This window comes from Plecotus auritus (genome assembly GCF_963455305.1).
Source record: "Plecotus auritus genome assembly, chromosome: 2".
Classification (NCBI taxonomy): Eukaryota; Metazoa; Chordata; class Mammalia; order Chiroptera; family Vespertilionidae; genus Plecotus; species Plecotus auritus.
This window is the reverse complement of record NC_137771.1, coordinates 109,540,193-109,554,540: the sequence shown is the minus strand read 5'-3', so window position 1 is coordinate 109,554,540 and position 14,348 is coordinate 109,540,193.

Genomic DNA, 14,348 nt, shown 5'->3' with positions numbered 1-14,348 from the left:
TTGATCAGCCAGGTCTGTTGTTTTTCTTGAGGGTGATCTGCAGTGGGTGTTTCTGGTCAGAGGTCACCTTCCACTCAGGCTGGGCGTCGCTCGGCTGGTGGCCTGATTTCACCCGAGAATGGTGAATCTAGTTGTTCAGTCCTGCAACCTTGAGAGCTGTGGGCGTGGTTAGTATGACTGGATAGGGTCCCTTCCAAATTGGCTTAAGGGGCTCTTTTTTCCAGTCTTTTACCCAAACCTTGTCTCCAGGTTTATAAGGATGTACAGCTGTTCCTAGAGAGATGGGTAGTCGGTCAGTAACCCATCTGTGGATCTCAAAAACGGTTTTTCCAAGTCCTTGTAGTTGCTTCTGGATTTCTAAGTTTCCTATTTCCCCCAAATCTCCCTTTGGCCGAATTAAGGGAGGGGGTCTACCATATAGAATTTCAAAGGGAGAGAAACCTACCCTGGCCCTCGGGGCACAGCGTACCCGCAGGAGTACAAGAGGCAAGATATCTGTCCAGGGTAAGTTTGTCTCTTGGCATAGCTTAGCCATAGCCTGCTTTAGAGTCCGGTTCATGCGCTCTACTTTCCCTGAACTCTGAGGCCTGTAAGCTGTATGTAGGCGCCATCTAATTCCTAAAGCCTTAGTTACCTGTTGTACTATTTCTGCTACAAAGGCTGGGCCATTATCAGACCCTATGGTCAGAGGCATTCCATACCGCGGAATTATGTCCTTTAACAATGCCTTAGTGACTTCTCTCGCCTTTTCTGTGCGAGTGGGATATGCCTCGACCCAGCCTGAAAAGGTACAAACAAAGACTAGTAGGTATTTATTTCCTCTGCTAGGCCCTATTTCAGTAAAATCTACTTCTAAGTCCTCAAAGGGAGCTTGCCCACAGTGCTGAACTCCTATCGGTCCCACAGGACCCTGTTTGGCATTGTTCTGTGCACAGAGGAGGCAACGCTGAGAAACTGAGGCACACAAGGAGGGAAGTCGGGCAATTAGGTAATATCTGCCTAACAAAGCTTCTAGAGCAGTCTTTCCTAAATGAGTAAGTTCATGCTGCTGAAGGACTACCTTATGGGCTAACTGTTCTGGGACATAGACCCTATGATCTGGGAGTATCCACCAACTTTCCTTTGTTCTCTTGCCCCCTTCTCTCTGAGCCCATTCCTCCTCCTGCAGAGTGTACTTTGGAGGTTCAGGTAATTCAGGGGCCAACATGATCCGTGCCGGTGCTGCTTGTTCTTTGGCAGCCTGCTTCGCTGCGGCATCAGCACGCTGGTTTCCTTCTGACACTGAGTCTTTCCCTTTCTGGCGACCTTTGCAATGAATGACAGCTATTTCTTTAGGTTCCTAAACTGCTTCTAGTAACTTTAAAATCTCATTTTGATTTTTGATTCCTTTTCCTCCTGCTGTCAGGAGTCCCCTTTCCTTGTATATAGCCCCATGAATATGTAGGGTAGCAAAGGCATAGCGTGAATCAGTGTAGACATTGGCACGCTTATCCTTACTGAGTTCTAAGGCTCTGGCGAGGGACCAAAGTTCTGCCCTCTGCGCTGACCATCCTTCAGGCAAGGCCTGTGCCTCGATTGTCTCTAAGTCTGATACCACTGCATACCCAGTTCATCTTTTTCCTTTATCTAAGAAGCTGCTGCTGTCTGTGAACAATACCAAGTCTGGGTTTGGCAGGGTCTTATCTGTTAGATCTGGCCGGCTAGAGTAAACCTCCTCTAGGACTTCCAGGCAATCATGTTCAGGTGCCCCCTCAGCAACGGGTAGAAAGGTAGCAGGATTAAGAGTTCTTACTGCTTCTAATCGTACCAGCGGGTTCTCACTTAACAATCCTTGGTACTGAGTCATCCGAGCATGAGTTAGCCAGTGTTGCCCTTTTGCTTCCATTAGAGTAATAACAGAATGAGGTACTTTTACATTTAAGCTTTGTCCCAGGGTAAGCTTATCTGCTTCTTTGACTAATAATGCCGTGGCTGCAAGGGCCCTGAGACACGGGGGCCACCCGGAGGCAACTGGGTCAATCTGTTTGGAGAGATAGGCTACTGGTCTTTGCCAAGGTCCAAATTCCTTGGTTAGAACTCCTAGGGCTACCCCGCTCTTCTCGTGAACAAAAAGATTAAAGTCTCGTGTCACATCTGGTAGCCCTAGTGCTGGGGCCTCAGTGAGCTTTGCCTTTATGCTGATGAAGGCTTTCTCCTGCTCAGGGCCCCATACAATGGGTGCCTTCTCTTCCCCTTTTAAAGCTTCATAGAGAGGCTTGGCCAGGTCTGAAAACCCTGGGATCCAAATTCGACAGAACCCTGCCGCTCCTAGGAATTCCCGAATCTGCCGCCGGGTGCTAGGGACTGGGATGGCACATACTGCCTGCTTTCTTTCAGTCCCTAGCCTTCGTTTCCCTTGGGTGATTCGGAAGCCTAGATACTTGACTTCCTTCTGACAAATCTGTGCCTTTTTCTTGAACACTCTATAACCTGTTTCAGTTAACAGTCTCAGGAGGGCTCGTGTCCCTTCCCAGCACTGAGCTCGTGTGGAGCTGGCTAGTAGGAGGTCGTCTACATACTGGAGTAGAACACATCCCAAGTCCTGTCCTGGGAACTTAGATAAATCAGATGCTAGTGCTCCACTAAAGAGAGTAGGGGAGTTTTTGAATCCTTGTGGAAGTCTGGTCCAGGTGAACTGCTCCTTGGCTCCCGTATTTGGGTTTTCCCACTCAAAAGCAAAAAGCGGCTGGCTGATGGGGGCTAATCGGAGGCAGAAAAAGGCATCTTTCAGATCTAGGCATGTAAACCCTTCTGCTTCTGATGGAATAAGTCCTAGAAGTGTGTAGGGGTTTGGCAGCGTCACATGCAAGGTTGTAACAGCCTCATTAACAGCCCATAAATCCTGTACCGGGCGATAGTCAGTAGTCCCAGGCTTTTTGACAGGCAAGAGGGGAGTATTCCGTGGTGATTGACATCTTTTAAGGAGTCCCCACTGAAGTAGCCGGTCTAAGTGGACCTGAATTCCTAGGTGTGCCTCTTGTGGAATTCGATATTGGCGGATTTTGACAGGCTGTGCCCCAGGCTTTAAGTCAATTAGTATTGGGGCATGGTCTTTGGCCAGGCCAGGGGGATTTCCTTCTGCCCAGACCAGCGGGAATTCTTCCTCTAATTCAGGCTCTAAAGGTGAGGCCTTTGACTGAGGGGCATAAAGTCTCCATTCTTCCTCCCGGGGCACTGTTAGGGATAGGATCATTGGAGAAGTCTCCTCACTTAGGAAGTTGTGCTGAGCCATTTGGAGCAAAAGTGATTTCTGCCCCCATTTTGGTTAAAAGGTCTCTACCCATCAGAGGTACTGGACAATCTGGCAAGTACAGGAATTCATGAATTACTCGGTGGCCACCAAGTTGGCATCGGCGAGGCCGGCAGAATGGTCTACGGGTCTGGTCTCCAGTAGCTCCAATAATGGTGACTTCCTTTCCTGAGAGAGGCACTACTTTCTGTGTGACTACTGAGTGCTCTGCTCCCGTATCAACCATAAAGTCCACAGTCTGGCCCCCAGTTTTCATTCTGACCATGGGCTCGTGGGGGCCCAGCTGAAAAGAGCCCGGTCTGTCCTAGTCAGAGTCAGCTGCTGCCAGCCCAATAAGGTCTGCTTCAGGTGGTTCTGATTGATAGCGACTGGGTGGAAAAGGGGACCCTATCTTCTTGCTCTGCCGTTTGGGACATTCATTTTTCCAGTGCCCTGTTTCCTTACAATAGGCACACTGGTCCTGTCTCAGATTTGCTCTTCCTTTCCCTCCTGATCTGTCTTCTTGCTTCCCTTTTTGGGCTGTCTGGGGGCCCGAACCTCTGAAAGCCGCTGCTATCACATTGGCCCTTCTTTGTATTCTCTTTTCTTCCTCCTTTTTTGCTGCCCTGTCTCGGTTGATGAAAACGTTGTTGGCTATCTCTAGCAGTTCACTAGCATTTTTTCCTGCAAACCCTTCCAGCTTCTGTAATTTTCTCCTGATATCAGGCTGGGCTTGGCCTACGAAGGCAGCATTTACCATGGTTTGAGTGTCCGGGGAGTGTAGATTCGTTATGTCTCACATAGTCTCTCATAGAAAGCTGCTGGACTTTCCTCAGGCTTCTGGAAAACCTCAGAGATTTTAGCCATATTGGTAGGCTTCTTGGCTCCGGCCCTGACCCCCTGGAGGAGAGCCAGCCGATATCTTTCTAGCCTGGTCTTTCCGTCTTCTGAGTTTGGGGACCAATTAGGTTCCTCATCGGTGAGGGCCTCCCTTGCCCATCTGTCTGTGTCTAATGTCCCTGCCGGGGCCTGGGTCTGGAGCCACTTCCGAGCCTCTGTCATTACTCTCATGCGCTCCTCAGTGTTAAAGAATGCAAAAAGGAGCTGCTTGCAGTCCACCCAGGTGGGCTTCTGGGTCTGGAAAATCATTTCTAGGAGGTCTATCATGGCCTGAGGTTTTTCAGAATAAGCTGGGGTGTGTTGCTTCTAATTCAGAATGTCACTTGTGGTAAAGGGCTGATAATAATAGACCGGCCTTCTTTCCTGTAAGGTCCCATCTTCACCAAGCACTTGGGCACCCCGAATTTCCCTGAGAGGCATCTGACGTGCTGGCTGTTGTTTGGGCCCTTGATCGGCTGAACGCAGGCGCCGCCCAACCGGCTCTGGAGAGCCTGGTTCAGGGGAGATGGAGGGAGGCGGTGTTTCCAGACTTTCCGGACCTTCCAGGCTAGCAGGGGGGGCACTTGGTGCTGCCTGTGGCTCATATGGAGGTGGTAACACTGGTGGGACTTCCTCAGGGGGGGTCCTGTAGAATAGGGGGTTGATCTTCCTTCTGAGGGACCTGCTCCTGCCCTGCATGCCTCTCCTTAGCCTGCTCCTGCCCTGCCTGCCTCTTCACTCCTGCTACTAAAACCTTACTCTGTCCCTTCTTACACACGCAGAACAGGACCCAAGGCGGCAAGGTTAGAGCAATTTTTAACCAGCTGTCTATGTAGGGAAACTGATCTGGGTGTCCAGGATCTCCTGTGACTACATTCCACACCGCCCTGACCAATCCTTCATCTAAAGAGCCTTCCGAGGGCCAGCCAACCCCGAAGGCTGGCCATTCCACTTCACAGAATTTCCTCAATGTTTCAGAATTCATTTTAATTCCATAGTCTCCATTAAATCCCTTTTTAAAATTTTTCAACATGCAATTGAGAACAGTGGGTTTACTCTGTCCCGACCCCATGATGATCGGTGGCGCGAGACAGACAAGGGAGGGGGTGACCTGTTTTCACAGATCCTCACTCAGATGCCCGCCTGGCCGCGTCTCTTGGGAGCTTAGATTCGTCTTAGCTAAGGTGCACCCGTATAAACCCCGGGCCTGGTCACCTCCACGTGGGGGTGAGTCACCGTTATGCCATATGACGAATCGCGGAACCGCAGGTTGGGGCCCACTCGGACTCCGTAACCGAAGTCGTGGAGCCATACAAAGGAGAGGAGAGGGCAGGCCCCCTCCCTCCACACTCACACACTTTCACCAGACATTCACTCAGAGTTTAAACAACAATCCACCCAATTCCTGATTAATTTGCCTGAGGAAGCTGTATAGCTTCCGGGGAGGTGATCAAGCTCCCCCTTCCACTCACTTGGAGTGGGCTGAACTGACGGGGACACTACCTTACCGATTCTGTCGACAGGTCCAGAAGTGTGCGTCCACTCTCTCCAGTTGCTGGCCGGATCCTGGGCTGAGGTCCGGGAGCACCCAGAGTCCCCCAGTTTAATTCTGCTAATTCAGCAGAGCGGCGCCTCCCGGAGGCCTGTCCAACGCCCCCGGACCCCAAACCCGGTCCACTCACCAGAGGCTAAAAAGCCAAGCATGGGTTGGTTTTCCCGGGCCTACGCACCAAATTATGTTGCAGAAAACCGGAATAATCAAACAATGCAGGAGAGTTTGGAGTCACACTTTATTCATCGCGGTGGGCTTAGAGAAAATGAATTCAAATTCTAAGCCAAGCTACAAGCAGGACTTCCCTTTTTATTAAGGAGTCAGTCCTCTGTGCAATTAGTGGTTATCTCGCTGCTGGCCTTGAAAACAACACAGTTCTATCCAATTAAGAATGCACCTGGCATGGCATTGGGAGTATGGGCATATCTAGTCTCTGGCCTACAAGGTCAGACAGCTAAGTTTATGGTCATACCTAGTCCTCTGGCCTATAAGGTCAGACAGCTAAGTTTATCTTTCTCATTATTCAAGTAGGCTAAAGCAGGCTAGAAAGCAAAGTTATTTTTTTAGAATAAGAAACCATCTAAGAAAAACAGCAGAGAATTCTAAACAGCAGTTTTTTACAAAATAAGGGTTTTTCTTCTCACTTCCATTGACAGGACCACTGTTAATGCTACTCATAGCCATAACCCTAGGACCATGTCTTCTAAATCTGTTAACTCGCTTTATCTCATCCCGTCTAGATGCCTTTAAACTTCAAATGGTCCTTCAAGCCAGAAGAATTCCCTAAAAACCTCTCCAAGAGGAAGAAACGGGATGTTAACCCCTTAGACGGTGCCCCTTTCCAGCAGGAAGCAGTAAAAGAGTTTCGACACCCCTGTTCAGCATAACATCCCGTGGTTATTGTGCCACAAGGCTGAAAAGCTTGTGGGACAAGGTGGAATGAGAAGGAAAACCCCTATTTTGTAAAAAACTACTGTTTAGAATTCTCTGCGGTTTTTCTTACACGGCCTCTTATTCTAAAAAAATAACTTTGCTTTCTAGCCTGCTTTAGCCTGCTTGAGTAATGAGAAAGATAAACTTAGCTGTCTGACCTTGTAGGCCAGAGACAAGGTATGACCATAAACTTAGCTGTCTGACTTGTAGGCCAGAGATTAGATATTCCCATACTCTCAATGCCATGCCAGGTGCATTTTTTAATTGGATAGAACTGTGTTGTTTTCAAGGCCAGCAGCGAGATAACCACTAATTGCACAGAGGACTGGCTCCTTAATAAAAAGGGAAGTCCTCCTTGTAGCTTGGCTCAGAATTTGAATTCATTTTCTCTAAGCCCACCTCAGTGAATAAAGTGAGACTCCAAACTCTCCTGCATTGTTTGATTATCCCGGTTTTCAGCAACAGTTTGGCTTGGCCCAGTGAACTGCTGAAAGTGCTCAAGTGGCTAAGGGCTTGCTCCCAGGTCAACAGCTGGAAGTGGTCAAGTGTAAAGGCTAGTAGAGCCAGGTGAATGCATTGAAGGGTCCCAAGAGGTGGCAAACGCCCCAACTTTCTGAGGTCCATATTCTGGAACCCAGGGAGAAGGTACCTATCCTCAGGGAAGGGTGTTCCCCATGAATTATGCAAAAAGCTGGCCCTCAGGGCGCGGAAAACTTTAAATGACCCTGGAGCTTAAGGACTTTGCTCCCAGTATGGAAAGGGTTTTCAGGTCCTCAACACTGCTTTTTCCCGGATTTCAAAGTCCATAGGCAGGGCTCTGTGCATCGCAGGTCAGTCCAGAATGAGATGCTCCTATGATCTGGAGCATGGGGCTTCACTGTGCTCATATACGCCCATGATTGTCTTAAAAGAGTGCTGGCTGCCCCATGCTTGCCACCCTCTTTACCGGAGATAAGGCAATCTTTGAGCATAAAGTGACCTGAAGCTGGATGTTAGGCCCTTAAGCCAACTTCCAGAGATTGGAAAGTCACCCCTTTTCTTAGCGGGCCAGTGTGGCTCATTGGTCAGACCAACAAGGGCCTGGGGAACAGCCAGAAATAATCACCTGAACTATGGTGGGTCCCGATAACCGGATTAAAGTGTTCATATTATCAATGAGGGGGCCAGGTGGAGAGTCGGAATTGCTGAGGTGACCAAGAAAATGGCCTGGCCCAGGTGAACATCAGGAAGTTCTCTGGTGAACAAGGGCTTGGGGACCGAGGACCCATCGGATGTGCTGACATCATTAAGGGGCAGGGGCTACGTGGACAGCTAGAGGTGCTCAGGTGGATGTCATCAAGGGGGAGGGACCTCGTGGACAGGCTGAAGTGCGCAGGTGGTTTTGTTTTTGGGGCCCTGGGACCTACAGAAAGTGCTGATGTCATCCAGTGGGAGTGGCCACGTGGAGGCCAGAAGTGGTAAGGAGGCGGAGTGGTTGGGCTTGTCCCAGTGAAGAGCCAGAAATCCTCAGGTATGCCAGGGCTAGCTGTCAGGTCAACAGCTGGAAGTGTTCAAGTGTAAAGGCAGGTAGAGCCAGGTGAATGCATTGGAGGATCCCAAGAGGTCGGAACCTCCCCAACTTCCTGTGTTCCATACTCCAGAAGGCAGCGAGAAGGTACCTGCCCTTATGGAAGGACGTTCCCCAGGAATTCAGCAAAAAGGTGGCCCTCAGTTCGCTACGAAATTGCAGTGACCATGGTGAAGGTTGGTCTTTGCTCCCAGTATGGAAAGGGTTTTCAGCGCCTCAACTCTGCTGTTTCCCGGATTTCAAAGCCCATAGGCAGGGCTGTCAGAGACGCACGTCACTCCAGAGTGAGATGCCCCCATGTTGGGGAGCATGGGGGAATCCCTGGGCTCATGGACGCCCACGGTTGTGTTAAAGGAGTGCTGGCGGCTCCCTGCTTGCCACCCTCCCACCGGGGAAGAGGCAATCTGTGAGCGGAAGGTGACCTGGGGCTGTGGGTGCTGGCCCTTAAGCCAACTTCCAGAGATTGGAAAGTCACACCTAGTCTCAGGAGCTAAGTAGCCAGCCAGTGTGGCTCATTAGTGTGGCGAAGAAGGTCCTGAGAAACAGAGGGAAATAGACACATGAACAACGGTTGGGGCCGGTAACCAGTTTAAAGTGTTCATATCATCAATTGGGAGGGGCCAGGTGGAGAGTCAGAGGTGCTGAGGAGACCAAGGATATGGACTGGCCCAGGTGAACAGCCGGAAGTGCTCTGGTGGATAAGGGCTTGGAGAGCCCGAAGTGGTAAGGAGGCCGAGTGGTTGGGCTTGTCCCAGTGAACAGCTAGAAGTGCTCAGGTGACCAAAGGCTTGCTTCCAGGTCAACAGGTGGAATTTGAATTCCCTCACCTCAGGCCACTTTCTTTCTAATGACTCATAAAGAATGTAGCGGCATGTCAGGTGACCCTTGTTGGCTGTCAAGACCATCAAGAAGTGTCTCCGGGGCCCTGGTACTTCATCAGGTGGTACCTCCCCTTAGAGATCCTCATGGCCTGGCAGCCAGGCAGGCGAGGCCGTCCATCCAGGCATCTGAGACCAGGTGCAGTTAAGCACCTGTCTCTTATCTTGCTGGGGTCTCCAAATGTTGTATCATAAATCAGCAAGCTAGACAAGACACCGTAATGGGTCAGTTAGTTAGGAGTCATCTTTATTTCTCACATATTCAGAGCAGAATACCTCTGTCAAATTCTGAACAATCACAGGAAGAAATATTCCCTTTTTATATCATTCTAGGTGTTTGTGTAAGTTATTTTTGCAGACAGCTTGTAACCTTGAGAATATATCATATCTAACAAACACCTGTCATATCTATACAGACAACTTGTAACCTTGAGTACTTACCATATCTATACAGACACCTGGTATGGTAGTACATATCAGTATCATTGTATCAGGCCCTTACGTTGGATGGCTAGCTTGGAAGGTCAGGCAGTTAAGTTTATCTTTCCTATTATTTAAGCTAAAAAGCAAAGTTATTTTACAGAATAAGAGACCATCTAAAAATGACAGAGTTGACTTACAGAGCAAGGGACTATCTATAAATAGCAGAGAATTTCAAATAGCAGGTTTTCCAAAAGAGGAATTACTATTATGCTTCACTCTACCATTTCCCAAAGCATTTGATATACCAAATGTTTCCTCATTGTTTTTCACATTCATTTGTATGTGAATTAATTGAACAGAATAGAAGGTTTAGTAAGTTACCGAAATCCGTCAGTAAATTTTGTAAGATAAAGATGTCTCCTTAGATCAGTTGTGAAAATGTGCCTTATAAAATAAGTGGTGTTGGGACCCAGGCAAACAGCAGGTCACAGATACAGGACAACCAACAGGATTTTTTCTGAGTTGAGAGACGGGGTGGCCATTAGTGAGCATTTCCTGTGGGACCACTTTTCATGAGCATAATACTGCAGGCTGAACACCAGAATTCTGGAGTGCACTGCTTACCTGAGCTGCGTGGTCCCATCTTACAGTCTTTCTGGAGGCAGAGCCAAGGTGCTGAGGCTTGGACTATCAGCAATGAATGAACTACAATATAAAAAAGGAGAATTTGGCCTGACCGGTGCTGCTCAGTGGTTAGAGCAGGGGTGGGCAAACTTTTTGACTCGAGGGCCACAATGGGTTCTTAAACTGGACCAGAGGGCCGGAACAAAAGCATGGATGGAGTGTTTGTGTGAACTAATATAAATTCAAAGTAAAGGAGCGGAGGGGAGAGCAAGAGAACCCTCCGCTCTTTCGGCTCCGCGGGCCGGATAGAACAGCCGAACGGGCTAGATCCGGCCCGCGGGCCGTAGTTTGCCCGTGGCTGGGTTAGAGGGTCAGCCCGCACTGGGAAGAGTTGCAGGTTTGACTCCCATTCAAGGGCATGTACCTGGGTTGCAGGTTTGATACCCCATGAGTACAGGAGGCAACCAATTGATGTGTCTCCTTCACATTGATTTTTCTCTCTTTTTCCTGCTACCTCCCTCCCTTCCACTCTCTAAAAGATCAATGGAGAAAATATCCTCAGGTTGAGGATTAACCAAAAAAAAAAGGGTTTTTTTTTTCCAAGTTACAAAATGAAAACCCTGAGAAATCTGCTCTGTTTTAAAAAGAACATTGCTTGTAAATCTTAGAATCAGGCTCAGGTAGATCCCAGGGACCCCAAGCTTTAGGGTTTCCCTTTCTCAGAACTGCTGGGATTGCACAGGAAGAGGTGCAGATTATGAAAGGAGCCACTTTGGGCTAAAAAAATTACGAAGAATATTTTTATTCTCTTTAGTCTAAGAGACCACGCTTGGTGAGCAAAGAAAAAGCTTATGTTGCCATCACAACAGTCCAGCTTATTATTTATAAACTAGAGGCCCAGTGAATGAAATTCATGCACTGGGGAGGGGGGTTTGCTCAGCCCAGCATGCTCCCTCTCGTAATCCAGGAGCCCTTAGGGGATGTCTGACTGAGGGACCTAAGCTGTCAGTTGGACATCCTTAGCACTGCTATGGAAGCAGGAGAGGCTCCCGCCAGCACTGCTGCACTGGCCAGTGGTGAGCCCAGCTACTGGCTGAGCGGCTCTCCCAATGTGGGCACTTGCGTTGAGTGTCTGCCCCCTGGTTTTCAGTGCACATCATAGCGACAAATCGTTCTGCCATTCAGTTGATTTTCATATTAGCCTTTTATAATATAGGACTAGGGGGCCAGTACATGAAATTCATGCACTCGGGGTTGGGGTGTCTCTCAGCCCAGCCTGGACCCTGTCCAATCTGGGACATCACTCTCACAATCTGGGACTGCTGGCTCCCAACTGCTCCCCTGCCTACCTGCCTGATTGCCCCTAACTGCTTCTTCCTGACAGCCTGATCACCACCTAACCACTCCCCTGCCAGCCTGATCGATGGCTAACTGCTCCCCTTCCAGCCCGATCACCCCCAATTGCCCTCCCCTGCTGGCCTGATCACCCCGACTACCCTCCCCTGCCCGCCTGGTCACCCCCAACTGCCCTCCCCTTCTGGCCATCTTGTGGCAGCCATCTTGTGATGACATGGGCATGGCCATCTTGTGACCACATGGGGGCGGCTGTCTTGTGACCACATGGTGGTGGCCATCTTGTGACCACATGGAGGTGGCCATCTTTTGATGACATGGGCGTGGCCAACTTATGACCACGTGGGGCAGCCATCTTATGACCACATGGGGATGGCCATCTTGTGTGAGGGTGTGATGGTCAATTTGCATATTACCTCTTTATTATCTAGGATTATACTATGTTTTCCTCTAAAACATTTTTCCTAAAATGAAAATGGCTTTCTGTGTGCAGTTTACTTAAGCAATAAAATATAGAGTTAATTCAAAATTCTACCCCAAGAGTTAAAAAAAAACTGCTATCATTTTAAGTATATCTCCCTTCAGACATCTTTACATGCACACATTTCCTTTCTTCTGTTTTATCTCTATATAATTTACTATTTTAGGTTCTTAATATGGATGCAAAACATGTAAATTTTCAACTTTTATTCCTAGTATGTGCATTTATGAGTGCACATATTTTCATAAGTTTTGGTATGTGGTATTATCATTTAGTTCAACTTATTTTCTAACTTGAATTGTGATGTATTTTTGGGGTTAGAAGTGTATTTGACAACTTTTAAATATAAGGAGTTTCTAGGTACTTCATTTCCTGATTTCTGGATTAACTACAATGACAACAAGAAACATATTGTATATAATTTCAATTCTTTGAAGTTAGTTGAAACCTGCTTCATAGTCCAGCAGGTTCACTTGAAAAATAATTGAAATGCTCCTCCACTGCCATCTTGTGTGCATCTTGGGAGTAACACCTCAGTGCAGGTCAGCAGGACAAGGGGGTGGCTATAGTGGAACATCTCTAAGTGCTGAATGAAATGCTATTTAGGAGTGTATTTAAGAACTTGTAAAACTAAGAACTTTCCTATCATCAACCAATCAACAAACAACAAGTGCTGGCAAGGATGTGGAGAAAAAAGAACCTTCGTGCACTGTTGGTGGGAATGCAGACTGGTGCAGCCACTGTGGAAAACAATATAGAATTTCCTAAAAAACTTAAATATGAAACTCCCATTTGACCCAACAATCCCACTTCTAGGACTATATCCCAAGAAATCAGAAACACCAATCAGAAAAATTATATGCACCCCTATGTTGACAACAGCACAATTTACAATAGCTAAGATTTGGAAACAGCCTAAGAGCCCATCAACAGATGAGTGGATTAGAAAACTATGGTACATTTACAAAATGGAATACTATGTAGCTGTAAAAAAGAAAGAACTCTTACCATTCACAATAGCATGAATGGACCTAGAGAGCATTATGCTGAGTGAAATAAGCCAGTCAGAGAAAGATAAATATCACATGATCTCACTTATTTGTGGAATATAATGAACAAAGTAAACTGATGAACAAAAATAAATCCAGAGACTTAGAAGAATCAAACAGACCGTCCAACCTCAGAGGGAAGGCAGGGGAGGGTGAGGGGAAGGGGAGAGATCAACCAAAGGACTTGTATGCATGTGCAACTTGGGAATAATACCTTAGTGCCTTTCAGCAGGAAAGGTTGTTGGGTACAGTGGGTTATCTGATTGTTGAATGCAGTTTGCTGCTCAGGTTGTTGAAGTGCTTTACATCCTTACTGAAGTCTTTGTGTGAGACTATTGGTTCTGAAAGAGGTATGCTCTGTCTCTGAATGAGAGAGGTGTGTTAAACTTATTATGATTATAAATGTATCTAGTTTCCCTTGTAGCTCTCCTCTATGTACTTTGATTTCATGTTATGAAGTGCTTGTGAATTTGGATATTCCTGGTAAAATGAAATTATTGATATGAAGTGCTCTTTATTTATAGTAAAGCTTTTCGCCTTCAAGTCTCCTGTGTTATCATATACTTTTTATTTGGTTTATGTTTGCTTAATATTTTTTTCCATTCTTTCACTTTTGATATCTTTGTACCCTTAGGTTTTCGGTAGCTTTCAGTTTTTATGTTAGTTATGAGTAAAATGAGTTAATTTTTGGTTCAATATTTTTCCCCATTCAGTTGTTCCAACACTCTTTGCTATATAATGCAGGGGTGGGCAAACTTTTTGACTCGAGGGCCACAATGGGTTCTTAAACTGGACCAGAGGGCCGGAACAAAAGCATGGATGGAGTGTTTGTGTGAACTAATATAAATTCAAAGTAAAGGAGAGGAGGGGAGAGCAAGAGAACCCTCCACTCTTTCGGCTCCGCGGGCCGGATAGAACAGCCGAACGGGCCGGATCCGGCCCGCGGGCCGTAGTTTGCCCACGGCTGATATAATGCATATTTTCCCACTGATCTAAGGAGATATTTTTATTTTACCAAATTTCCATATGTATTTGAGTCTATTACTGGACTTTGTTTTCTGTTCCATCAGTTTATCTATTCACAGGACATTATCCAAGTTTATTAATTACTGTAGCTTTATAACACAACTAGAGGCCTGATGCATGAAGATTCATGCAAGAATGGGCCTTCCTTACCCTGGCTGCCAGCACTGCCTTCGCTCTTGAGCCACCTTTTCTCTCTACCCTGGAGCTGCCTTTCTACCTTGCTACGCTGCCCAGAGGCCTGGAGTGGCTGGGGCAGTGCAGAACACCTGCATCATCGCCATGGCAATGATGTAAGTGTCCCGCCCCACCCCCGAC